Below are 12,507 nucleotides of genomic sequence, written 5' to 3' on the forward strand. Positions count from 1 at the left end.
GCCGATCACACTGTTTCATATACAATAATTATAAACAAAAAAATATGGCCACACATGATGCTCCATACTGTACGATGACCACACATGACGCTCCATAATATATAATGACCACACATGAGGCTCCATACTGTATAATGAACACACATGACGCTCCATACTGTATAATGAACACACATGATGCTCCATACTGTATAATGACCGCACATGATGCTCCATACTGTATGACCGCACATGATGCTCCATAGTGTATAATGACCGCACATGATGCTCCAGACTGTATAATGACCGCACATGATGCTCCATACTGTATAATGAACACACATGATGCTCCATACTGTATGACCGCACATGATGCTCCATAGTGTATAATGACCGCACATGATGCTCCATACTGTATGACCGCACATGATGCTCCATACTGTATAATGACCGCACATGATGCTCCATACTGTATGACCGCAAATGATGCTCCATACTGTATAATGACCGCACATGATGCTCCAGACTGTATAATGACCGCACATGATTCTCCAGACTGTATAATGACCGCACATGATGCTCCATACTGTATAATGGCCGCACATGATGCTCCATACTGTATAATGGCCGCACATGATGCTCCATACTGTATAATGGCCACACATGATGCTCCATACTGTATAATGACCGCACATGATGCTGCATACTGTATAATGACCGCACATGATGCTCCATACTGTATACTGGCCGCACATGATGCTCCATATTGTATAATGACCACACATGATGCTCCATACTGTATAATGACCGCACATGATGCTCCATACTGTATAATGACCGCACATGATGCTCCATACTGTATAATGGCCGCACATGATGCTCCATACTGTCTAATGACCGCACATGATGCTCCATACTGTATAATGACCGCACATGATGCTCCATATTGTATAATGACCACACATGATGCTCCATACTGTATAATGACCGCACATGATGCTCCATACTGTATAATGGCCACACATGATGCTCCATACTGTATAATGACCGCACATGATGCTCCATACTGTATAATGACCGCACATGATGCTCCATACTGTATAATGGCCGCACATGATGCTCCATACTGTCTAATGACCGCACATGATGCTCCATACTGTATAATGACCGCACATGATGCTCCATATTGTATAATGACCACACATGATGCTCCATACTGTATAATGACATACAGGCACGCAGCTCACACACAGGCACGCAGCTCACACGCACGCAGCTCACACACGCACGCAGCTCACACACGCACGCAGCTCACAAACACATGCAGCTTTGACACAAATGCATCACACACGCAGCCATCACACATACACACGCAGCCATCACACATACACACGCAGCCATCACACACACACACACGCAGCCATCACACACACACACACACGCAGCCATCACACACACACGCAGCCATCACACACACACGCAGCCATCACACACACACACGCAGCCATCACACACACACACGCAGCCATCACACACACACACGCAGCCATCACACACACACACACACGCAGCCATCACACACACACACGCAGCCATCACACACACGCAGCCATCACACACACACACACAGCCATCACACACACACACACAGCCATCACACACACACACACAGCCATCACACACACACACGCAGCCATCACACACACACGCAGCCATCACACACACACGCAGCCATCACACACACACGCAGCCATCACACACACACGCAGCCATCACACACACACGCAGCCATCACACACACACGCAGCCATCACACACACACGCGCGCGCAGCCATCACACACGCAGCCATCACACACGCAGCCATCACACACGCAGCCATCACACACGCAGCCATCACACACACACAGCCATCACACACACACAGCCATCACACACACACAGCCATCACACACACACAGCCATCACACACACACAGCCATCACACACACACACGCAGCCATCACACACACACACGCAGCCATCACACACACACACGCAGCCATCACACACACACACGCAGCCATCACACACACACACGCAGCCATCACACACATCACACACACACAATCTCCTCTGTGATGCAGGGGCGGCTGATGTCCATGTGCAGCTCTCTGCTGAAGTCTTCAGTCTCCTGCTCACAGCTCTGCACTATCCCGGCACCTCCCCCGTCTCTCCTTCTCTGCCGGGATAGCAGCTAAGAGCAGAAGCCGGAGCTCCGTGCACACACAGCCAGAGGTAGTGAATCGCTGACCTTTCTTCTTGATTGCTGCAGGCTCTCTCCTTCAGCGTGGCAGCGCCGCACAGGGGGCGGGAGGGGGGGGGGGGGGGGGGTGTTGCGCGGGCGGTCAGGAGGCAGCTTTTATAAAAAAAAAAAAAAAACAGGCTGGCTCTCTCTACGTCCCGGAAGTGGGCGGGGCTTCACCGGCGGCCGCAAATTCGGGATTTTAAATGCCCGAAGCGGGACAGCGGGACCCCGGTGCCAAAGCGGGACTGTCCCGCTGAAATCGGGACGGTTGGGAGGTATGCAGTAGCGAGGGGAAAAATGTGTGCTGACAGTACTGGGAGCAACGGTGATGGGATGTGTGAGGACAGTATGGGGAGTCGGGGGAATGTGTGAGGGGGGAATGTGTGAGGAGGAAATATGGAGAGAGCAAAGGGGTATGTTAGCAGGGGGGGGGATGTACAGGAGGAGGCTATTAGAAATGTGTGCAGACAGTATGGGGGGATGAAAGTGTGAGTGGACACATAATAGATACTGAGTAGTGTGAGGGTAACAGCCAGGAGGAGACAGTATGCCAAGTAGGAGGAGTGTAATGAAGGGGCACAGTAGAGAGACTGGGCTCTCTATGAGGGACACCGTATGAGAAGGCAGTGTGAAGTATGGAAAAGAGAGAGAGGGTAGTGTGGATGGCATGTACCATAAGAGGGACAGTGAGGGTCATATTATGTGCTGGGAATAAAGTGAGGGGCAATTATTTACTCAGAGGCTCAGCCTAGGGCAGATATTGTTATTCCGGAGCATTATAATAACACTGCTATCTTTAAGGGTGTTGTGTCGGGATGTGCTGCAGAAGACAGGAGAAGATGGAATTCTGCAGAAACGAGCTCTGCCGGTGGATGAGAAGAGTCATCATGGCATCTGGACAAGGTGAAGATGAAAAGAAAGAGGCGACTCCACAAACAACGTCATCTATCAGGTACCTGGATGTAAATGTGTTTTTTTTGTGATACTAATTCTCATTTTTATTTGTTAGGAACATTAAAGGGGATGTCCAAGGTTGTGATGAGTCTGCAGTCATACTATGTGACTGCAGACTTCTGAATTCTCACAGTGCACACTGCTATCATAATTCTCTGATGTTGGTGATTTACATACATGCGGTCACGTGCTGACTAGACATGTGTGGCCTCATTCAATGAAAATGAATTGACTGAGGCCGGACACGTCTAGTTAGAATGTGACCAGAAGTATCCAAATCACATACTTGTGCTGTCATGACCGTCCACTCTGGCCACCGGCAAGGGAGAATCCTGAAAGTGTGCAGTGCTTGCGCTGTGAGAATTCAGAAGCCTGCAGTCACATAGAATGACTGCGGACTTTCATCTCAAACCTGGACGCACCATTTTGTGCCATTTTGGTTGGTGGTGTGCCTCGGGATTTTTTAAGTATAAAAAGTGTGCCGCGGCTCAAAAAAGGTTGAAAATCACTGCTCTAGATAGAGCAAGAAACCCCTAATTAATCACATAGTGTAAGTCCCTGTAGCAACATTGTGGTAAGATGGGAGCATCTTATAATAATAATTATAATAATAATTTTTTATTTATATAGCGCCAACATATTCTGCAGCGCTTTACAATTAAGCGGAGACATGTACAGACAATAAATTCAATACAAGTTTAGACAATTGAAACAGTGACATTAGGGGTGAGGTCCCAGCTCGCAAGCTTACAATCTACAAGGAAATGGGGGGACACAATAGGTGAAAAGTGCTTGTTATTTCAGGTCTGGCAATTATAATAAATAGGGATTTTCATATAAAGCTGCATGATCCAGTCATCAGCCGGTGTGTTTAAGTGCAATAGTCAAGTATCAAGTGCAGTTATCATGTGCATGGAGGGTGTGGAGACAGATGAATAGTAGGGTGCAGATTCAAAAGAATATTTGGAAGGAGGGAACAGGGCAAAGTTAGTTTACTGAGTAGTTGATGTGGTAGGCTTGTTTTGAAGAAATGGGTTTTTAAAGCGCGCTTGAATAGGTCGGGGCTAGGTATCAGTCTGATCGTCTGGGGAAGTGCATTCCAGAGAGCTGGCGCAGCACGAGAAAAGTCTTGGAGATGGAGGTGCGAGGTTCGGATTAGGCTACTTTCACACTAGCGTCGGTACGGGGCCGTCGCGCTGCGTCAGCCCGATGTACCGACGCATACTGTGCAAGCGCCGCACAACGGGGGCAGCGGATGCTGTTTTTCCACGCATCCGCTGCCCCATTGTGAGGCGCATGCGCGGTCGGAAATGGCGGACCGTCGGCACAAAAAAACGTTACATGTAACGTTTTTTGCTGCCGGCGGTCCGCTACAACACGACGCAACCGTCGCACGAAGGTTGCGATGTGTGTCAATACGTCGCAATGCGTCGCTAATGTTAGTCTATGGGGAAAAAACGCATCCTGCAGACGACTTTGCAGGATGCGTTTTTTCGCCAAAACGACGCATTGCGACGTATGCAAAAAAACGCTAGTGTGAAAGTAGCCTTACAGGGGATGTTAGTCTTAGGTCATTTGTAGAATGGAGGGCACGTGTAGGGCAATAGACAGAAATGAGAGAGGAGATATAAGGCTGTGCAGTACTGTGGAGAGTTTTGTGGGTGAGAGAGATGAGTTTATACTGGACTCTGTAGCGAATGGGTAGCCAGTGTAATAACTGGCACAAGATGGAGGCATCGGTGAAGCGGCTGGACAGAAATATGACCCTGGCGGCCGCATTCAAGATGGATTGGAGAGGAGAATGTTTGGTAAGAGGGAGACCGATCAGCAGAGAGTTGCAGTAGTCCAGACGAGAGTGAATAAGAGCGACAGTAAGGGTGCCGTCTCACATTGGCACTTTGATCGCTACGACGGTACGATCCGTGACGTTCCAGCGATATCCATACGATATCGCTGTGTCTGACACGCAGCAGCGATCAGGGACCCTGCTGAGAATCGTACGTCGTAGCAGATCGTTTGAAACTTTATTTCGTCGCTGGATTTCCCGCTGTCATCGCTGGATCGGTGTGTGTGACACCGATCCAGCGATGCGTTCGCTTGTAACCAGGGTAAACATCGGGTTACTAAGTGCAGGGCCGCGCTTAGTAACCCGATGTTTACCCTGGTTACCATCGTAAATGTAAAAAAAAACAAACAGTACATACTTACATTCCGGTGTCCGTCAGGTCCCTGGCCGTCTGCTTCCCTGCACTGACTGTGAGCGCCGGCCGTAAAGTGAAAGCAGAGCACAGCGGTGACGTCACCGCTCTGCTTTGGCCGGCGCTTACACAGGATGCAGGAGGAGTGCAGGGAAGCGGACGCCGGCCCCGGAATGTGAGTATGTGTTTTTTTTATTTTGCGTTTACGCTGGTAACCAGGGTAAACATCGGGTTACTAAGCGCGGCCCTGCGCTTAGTAACCCGATGTTTACCCTGGTTACCCGGGGACTTCGGCATCGTTGGTCGCTGGAGAGCTGTCTGTGTGACAGCTCCCCAGCGACCACACAACGACTTACCAACGATCACGGCCAGGTCGTATCGCTGGTCGTGATCGTTGGTAAATCGTTTTGTGTAACGGTACCCTAAGAGTCTTAGCAGTTTTAAAGGTGAGAAAAGGTCGGATTCTGGAGATGTTTTTAAGATGCAGATAACAAGAGCGAGTGAGTGATCGGATATAGGGAGTAAAGGAACGTTCGGTGTCGAATATGACCCCAAGACAGCGGGCATGTTGCTTGGGAGTTATGGTTGAACCCTCCAGTGTAATTTCGATGTTGGGTAGAGTGAGGTTAGTAGAAGGGAGAAACACAAGAAGTTCCGTTTTGGAGAGATTTAGTTTCAGATAGAGGGAGGACAGACAATCCTTGATATTTTGAATTAGGGTAGGGGTGATGTCAGGGGAAGAAGTGTATAATTGGGTGTCGTCAGCATAAAGATGATACTGGAACCCAAATCTGCTGATTGTTTGTCCAGTAGGGGCAGTGTATAGAGAGAAGAGGAGGGGGCCTAGGACTGAGCCCTGCGGAACCCCGATAGTAAGAGGATGAGGAGAGGAAGAAGAGCCGGCAACAGATACAGTGAAGGAGCAGTCAGAGAGGTAGGAGGAGAACCAGGAAAGGGCTGTGTCCTTGAGGTCTACAGAGCGGAGCATAGTGAGGATGAGCTGGTGATCCACAGTGTCAAATGCAGCAGAGAGATCAAGAAGAATCAGCAGGGAGCAATGACCTTTGGATTTAGCTGTTATTAGATCATTAGAGACTTTAGTGAGGGCTGTAAAGTGTAAAGAGCGGAAACCAGATTGCAAGGGGTCGAGAAGAGAGTTATCCGAGAGATAGCGGATTAGATGGGAGTGGACCGAGCGTTCCAGGAGTTTAGAGATGAAGGAAAGGTTAGCGACAGGTCTGTAGTTAGCAGTGCCGTTCTGGTCCAGGGATGGCTTTTTAAGTAAAGGGGTTATGATAGCATGTTTAAATGAGGAGGGAAAGATACCTGAAGAAAGAGAGAGGTTAAATATTTTAGTCAGGTGAGTGGTGACCACTGGTGAGAGAGACTGCAGGAGATATGAAGGAATGGTGTCACTGTTGCAGGTTGTAGGCCAAGTAAAAATGAGGAGCATGGAAACTTCTTCTTCTGAAACAGGCTCAAAGATGTCTAGCGAGTTTGATGTGCGTCAGGGAAGGGGATCCAGGCACTGAGGAGATTGGGCTGAGATATCCTGATGGATGTGGTTGATTTTTTCTAGGAAATAAGTGGCCAGATCCTCACCATCCTCACCGCTGAGGTTGGTGATGGAGGCCTGTACTTTAGGTTTCAGGAGGGAGTTTAAGGTTTCAAAAAGTCATTTTGGGTTGTTGGATAGTGAGGTGATGAGGGTGGTGAAGTAGAATTGTTTGGCCAGATGAAGAGCAGAGTTATAGGTTTTGAGCATGAACTTATAGTGGATGAAGTCTTCTGCTAAGAGAGATTTTCTCTACTGCCGCTCTGCACACCTTGAGCAACGCTGAAGAAAGCGTGTTTGCATAGTGTGCCAGGGCTGCCATTGTCTGTGTCGTGTCTTTCTGCGTGTAGAAGGTGCTGCTTCATCTAGGGCATTCTTCAGTGTATTATTGAAGTGTGACAATGCTAAGTCTGGATGTGAGAGGGAGGAGATGGGGCTAAATATGTGTGAAGATTGTCCATAAGCTGCTGGGTATTAATGGTACGTGGTGTATTCTGATAAGTGTGGTAAGTGGGGGTGTCCAGGGTGAGGAGATAATTCTTGACAGAGAAGGAAAGAAGGTTGTGGTCCGAGAGCTGGAGAGGGGAGTTAGTAAAGTCGTGCAGTGAGCCGGGACGGGAGAAAACCAGGACCAGAGTATTCCCGTCCTCATGCGTAGGAGAATTAGTAATCTGTGAGAGGCTGAATGAAGAAGTTAGAGAAAGAAGATGAGAGGCAGATTGGGAGAAGGGATCATTGATGGGGATGTTAAAGTCTCCCATGATGAGGGTGGGGATGTCACAGGATAGAAAGTGAGTAAGCCAGGTGGCAAAGTGGTCTAGAAACTGGCAGGAAGAGCCTGGAGGGTGATAAACAACTGCCACTCGCAAGGAGAAGGGCTGAAAGAGTCTGACGGCATGGACTTCAAAGGAAGGAAATGTAAGTGAGGGAACCCGGGGGTGACCTGGAAAGCACATTGTGATGAAAGGAGCAAACCAACACCTCCACCCTGTCTGCTCTCCGGTCTGGCGGTATGTGAAAATTTCAGCCCACCAAACGAGAGAGCGGCAGTGGCGTTGGTGTCTGAATGCTGGATCCAGGTTTCTGTAATAGCCAGAAGGTTAAGGGAATTAGAGAGGAAGAAATCGTGAATGTAAGTTAGTTTGTTGCACACAGACCGTGCATTCCAAAGAGCACAGTGGAAAGCGATAGGAGAAGGCATGCACTGAATGTTCATAAGATTAGCAGGGTTTCTACATGCAGTTGGAGGAGAGTAATGTATGCTGGTGGAGGGAGGCCCAGGGTTGGGGGAGATGTCGCCTGCAACTAGTAAAAGGAGAAAAAACAGAAAGAGCAGAAGGTGGGATGATTTGTATGAACGTTTTGAGTGATGCATGGAGGTATTGGATGGTTTGGAGTGGGTAAGAAATGTCAGTAGAGCCTCGGAGTTATACATGGGAGAGGGGAGAAGGGAGGGGTGGATATGGAAAGAGTGCACAGAATGTGTTAAAGGGCGGGCGAGTTGTGAGAAAGCAGAAGTAAAAACAAATAAGAAGCAGATTGATATGATCAATGCATAATGTACTACGACTGACCAAGAAGCATGATTGTTTGAAAAACTTATGCACCTTACCTGTCTCCTGTCCAACTGCCATTGTCTAACTGCCAAGCACTTTATACTGTTGCACTTAATATCTCTTTTGCGTGTGATACCACGCACGTGCTATCCCAGCCAGAATAAATATATATGAAATGAAATGTCTGCTAGCATCAGGCAACGAAAGGCCAAAATCAGTAATTAACCAATTAGCACAAAGCCAGAGCAGGCACTACTATGCTGAATAAGGCCATAAAACAGTGTGGGGGGGGAAGCTTTGAACACTAAAGCAGAAACCAAAAGCAGAGAAAAAAAAACCTGCCTGCTCTTTTTGTAAACTGGCTACATGTAATACAATATTAATCTGCATCAGAGTCCAGTGAAATCAATGGGCTTTCCGTGTGATACATGAATGAGATGCTTTCTGCAGCAGCTTATAGATGAGGAGTGTCAGCAATTCCTTAAAGAGGTTGTCCTGTCTTCAGCTGCAAGTCTGCAGTCACTTTATGTGTCACTCTATGTGACTGCAGACTTGTGAATCCTCACAGCGCGCGCACTGCAGACTTGTAGCCTAAGGCCGGGGTCACACTAGCGTATGGCGCCTTATGCGACAGTATCAGATGTGATATGCTAATGGTACCCGGTTCCGACTCTGCTGCGAGTGTGATCCGGATGTCAGTGCTCCGTGCTCCGATCCTCCCGCATGACAGAATCGGACACAGGTGCGGAGGAGACGGAGAAAGTAATTTCTCCATCTCCTCCATTGCCAGCATCCGTGGGAGTCGCACTGCACTCGATTGACATCCAAGTGCAGTGCGATGTGTCACACACACCCATAGACTTGTATTTAATTTGCATATGACTTCCATGCTAGATTTCCCATGACTGGCACATCAAATTCGTACAAAAAAAGATGTAATTTTGATTAGGTGACAAACAAGAATACGGTCACATCACTGCTTCTATATATAAAACATGTGACGGGTTCCCCTTTAAGGGACATGTAAGAAGGTTGTCCGCTTAACCTCCTGGATAAAAATTAGATATATTTGTAAAAACAGGGGACTTTCAGAAAGAAAGCACATAAGATATGCTGGAATACTGCAAAATAGGAGACTAGGAGGCATAAACCTGGGGTCTTCAGAGATGATCCTTCCCGAGTGGTGTGCAGGGCAAATGCCAGAAGGGTCGTGGGCCGCTCGCCAGTGCCAACTCCCCCCCCCCCCCGCCACTGCCGACTCACCCACCGGCCAGCACCGCCGCGTTCAACTATATCGGCGTCTATGGCGCCGGTACAGTTGAATGCAATGATGGAGGAGAGAGCGTCTGCTGACGCTCCCTGTCCCATCATTCCCCGCTCTGCTTGGCGCTGACACTTCGGGTGCGCGATGACGTCATATCATCGCGCACTTGCTGTGTGACCGGGCAGACTGCAGCTGCTGAGACTGGAGCCAGGAGCAGCTCTGGGCACGAGGAGGGGTGAGTGTTTTTTTGTTTTAAATATATCACTGAGTGATAACTGGATTGTGGGGCTATTGTGGGGGCTGTATTACATTCTATGGGGGCTGTGCTGTATTACATTCTATCGGGGCTGTGCTGTATTACATTCTATGGGGGCTGTGCTGTGTTACATTCTATGGGGGCTGGCTGCATTACATTCTATGGGGGCTGTGTTGTATTACATTCTATGGGGGCTGGCTGCATTACATTCTATGGGGGCTGTGTTGTATTACATTCTATGGGGGCTGTGCTGCATTACATTCTATGGGGGCTGGCTGCATTACATTCTATGGGGGCTGGCTGCATTACATTCTATAGGGGCTGGCTGCATTACATTCTATGGGGGCTGACTGCATTACATTCTATGGGGTCTGTGCTGCATCACATTCTATGGGGGCTGGCTGTATTACATTCTATGGGGGCTGGCTGCATTAAATTCTAAGGGGGCTGGCTGCATTACATTCTATGGGTGGCTGGCTGCATTACATTCTATGGGGGACTGGCTGCATTACATTCTATGGGGGCCTGGCTGCATTACATTCTATGGGGCTGGCTGCATTACATTGTATGGGGGAGGGCTGCATTACATTATATGGGGTGCTGTATTATATTCTATGGAGGGGCTACATTATATTCTATATTCTATGGGGGGCTGCATTATGCTCTATGAGGGGGCTACCATATATTATATATGCAGGGGCTGCATTATACTATATGAGGGGACTGCATTATATTCTCTGGGGGGTTACATTATACTCAGGGGGCTACAATATATTCTGTGGGGTGGCTGCATTATACTCTGGGGTGGCATCATAATACTATATGTGGGCTGCATTATACTGTATCGAGGACTATGGGGAATACATTAAATTATATGAAGAACTATGGGGTGCATTATACTATGGGAAGTGAATTGTACTACATGGATAACAATGGCGGGGCATTATACTATATAGAGCACTATGAGGAATGTATTATACTATTTGGAGGACTGAGGAATGTGTTATACTATTTGGACGACTGAGGAGTGTATTATACTCTATGGAGGAATTGCAGTGTATTTTAATATATGGAGGTCTATGAGAAGTGTATTATACTATATGGAGGACTATGTGTAGTGTATAATACTATATGGAGGACTGAGGAGTGTATAATACTATTTTGAGGACTGAGTAGTGTATTATACTATATGGAGGACTGAGGAGTGTATTATACTATATGGAGGACTGAGGAGTGTATTATACTATATGGGGGACTGAGGTGCACATTATAATATATGGAGGACTATGGGGTGTATTATACTAAACAAGCAAAATGCTGCCTATTCATCGAGTGATTTGATTGTTTATGTGGGAACAGGAATCCTTGTTCTCAGCAGCACATCGCCGGTGTAAACTGCAGATATGCTGCTGATAACATGATACTGTATGGGGACAGATTAATCTAATTGTGATTGTTCTGTTCCCTTCATTCTTTCTCAGTTGGTGTAAAGAGGCCGGGAAATAAGCAAACGACTTCACTATTGTCGATCACACTCGTTTAGCGGCCTGAGATCAGCCCATGCAAATACAGCAGAAATGCTTTGCAGGGAGACCAGGCAAGGATGATGACAGTTGTAGTTAGCACCCGGCGCCTGGGAATAGCGCTAACTCTACTGCTTTTCCCTGCTGCTAGAGCATTTAATTCTGGTATGTGTAATGATTTTTAGGGTTGATGTCAGCTGCGTAATGTCAGCTGCTATCAATCCCTGGTGTAAATAATGGAGAGGTGTCTATCAGACACCCCCACTACTAGCCCAGACCTGGCAAGATCCAGCGACTCTGAAGATCGGATACGGTAGTAACAATACCTCTCTTCACAGTCGCCGAGCACAGCGCAAGACCCAGAATATCTGAAGAGCGGTGACGTTACTGATGTTACCGCTCTTCAGAGTCACCGGGTCTCGTGCTGTGCAGCGGAACCAAAAGTGGCTGTAGGCAAAGTTTATGGAGCATCAGAATGAGGTTCCATAGCCTTTGGTCGTCTCATCCCTTCATTAGCTATGAGATCCAGTTATGTAGGTAAAGTAGCGGCTTTTCTTGGCACTGCAACTAAAAGCAATAAATAGGACCGAGCTGTAATGCTGGATACTGTGATTATATGTTATATAGTCGTGTTACACTCCCCTCACTTCTTGTAACCTACAAGTGTACAAATATATTATACAGTCACCATGTGACAAGTGGGCCTGTGTAACTTCAAATGCCTGGGCTGGATTTTAGTCCCAGTCTGGCCCTGGTGGTGTGTATGGGAAATCTGTGGTGGGATCACGTGTGGACGTCACATTGTAGATGCTCCTCTGGTTACAGATAACATGGAGATTATTAGCATTGGCTTCTCTATTTCTCACGTTTCTTCCTGATACAGATATCTACATGTATGGCAGGCGATTCATCACGCTGCACATGTGCGCACTATCA

Source organism: Ranitomeya variabilis, chromosome 1 (assembly GCF_051348905.1).
Source record: "Ranitomeya variabilis isolate aRanVar5 chromosome 1, aRanVar5.hap1, whole genome shotgun sequence".
In the NCBI taxonomy this organism is placed as follows: domain Eukaryota; kingdom Metazoa; phylum Chordata; class Amphibia; order Anura; family Dendrobatidae; genus Ranitomeya; species Ranitomeya variabilis.